The following is a 1,692-nucleotide window of genomic DNA, read 5'->3' as shown; positions in this document are numbered from 1 at the left end:
GGGGAGACAGTAGAGGGCTCCATGTTCGGGCCATGAAAACGGCACCAGGCCCTGAGTTATGCCCATAAAAAAAAAAAAAGTTGCCAGGTCGCTAGTTTCGGGTCCTATAGTCAGCCCTCCTTCCACAAAACTTGAACTAAAAAATGATGCAAAAACACATATGCTGTTGTACAATTATTCTAAAAAGCCAGCAATGTCAAACAGTGCCAGGTTTTCAATGCACAAAAGAAACAAGAATCTCAGTCAAGATTCACTACAGTATTGCCAACTATTGCAAATGTATTGCAAGGAAAGAGACTGTCTCAGCTGCAGACAGCCTGGTGGTGGTGATATGAAAAGCTGTGGCTTTTGAACTATTTTTAAGACGTAAAAACAGAAACTTCACACACAATGCACTGTAGATGAGCAAGAGTTGAACTAAACACTCAAGTCACGAGCTCATCCTAGATCTTACAATGACTGCTGTTAATATTTCTATGCCCTTCAAAAGCATTATGCAATAGCATTCCTATTGGAGGGGGGTTAAAACTATTAATTACCAATTCACCAAGAATCACTTGAATTTATTCACCAAGGCAGAATGAGAAATGAAGCCATTAGTAAAAAGATCCAAGTCCTCTTCTTTCCACAAAATCCTTTAGAAGCTATATGGCAAATGAAGTGCTTATACAATAACCCACACTACTGCAGTTTGCAGCAATAAGAAAAAAAAATCCCTCCATATCCAACACAACTATGTTAGTAAAAACCCTGGTGCAAACATGTCTACACTGACAGTACTTTTGTCTGTCTAGTTCAGTGATTCTCAGCCTGGTGTCATGGCACTCTGGGGTGCTACCAGTTCCTTAGAAGGGTGTGAAGAGGTAAAGTATAAGCTCCGGTTTGTCCCTGCCTGGCACATTTCCCTCCCCTACTGCCCAGCAAGGAGGCAAGCACTATAACATATAAAACTAGTTTTTGGAGTTGGGTGCCACTTGATTCACCAGAGTTGTGAAGGAGTGTCTCGAATCCAGAAAGCTTGAGCATCACTGGTCTAGTTTCTGCTACCCGAGAGGTGGTATAGAACATTTCTGTTCTCATAGCTATCTCCATTAGCGTGCCTCATCATCATACCAATGCCATCACAGCTACACGTGTAGCAGCTCTTTTAGTAATGACAAATCCTTGTTACTTTTACACTCCAAAAGATCTGGTTCTTCAGCAAAGCTGGTAGCTTCACACCCCCACCACCCTTTTTTCACACTAGACCTGAGTTCAATTCCTACAAAATAACTCAGTGACATTTTGCTATCTTCCCCACACCCACCAAGATCAGGGTTTTTCAAACTGGGGTACTTGGGAGGGCCTCAAAGGGTACTTGGCAGCAGGCGCCAGCACTTCCACTACCGCACTTGCTGATCAGCATCTGGGGTACCCTGCCCACCCCCACAGTTGTCGACTGACTGCTGGGGGACCCCCCGGGTGTTGATTGGCCACTGCCCCCGCCTCCCGTCTGGCTGCCAGGGGACTCCTGCCTTCTCGGCTGGCCGCCAGGGGTACACTGCCCCAAAAAGGTTGAAAACCCCTGCACTAGATCATAATCTGCAGGCTGTCAGACTCCTGCGTTACCAATGCTAACATGCAAATTCACTACTGAATATTATCTCTTGTAACACCCCTCGCCACTTTACTCCACACTGTTTCCTGCTTATT

This window comes from Gavialis gangeticus, unplaced genomic scaffold, assembly GCF_001723915.1.
Source record: "Gavialis gangeticus isolate Ggan-Ray unplaced genomic scaffold, GavGan_comp1, whole genome shotgun sequence".
NCBI lineage: Eukaryota > Metazoa > Chordata > Crocodylia > Gavialidae > Gavialis > Gavialis gangeticus.
This window is presented reverse-complemented; position numbering follows the sequence as displayed.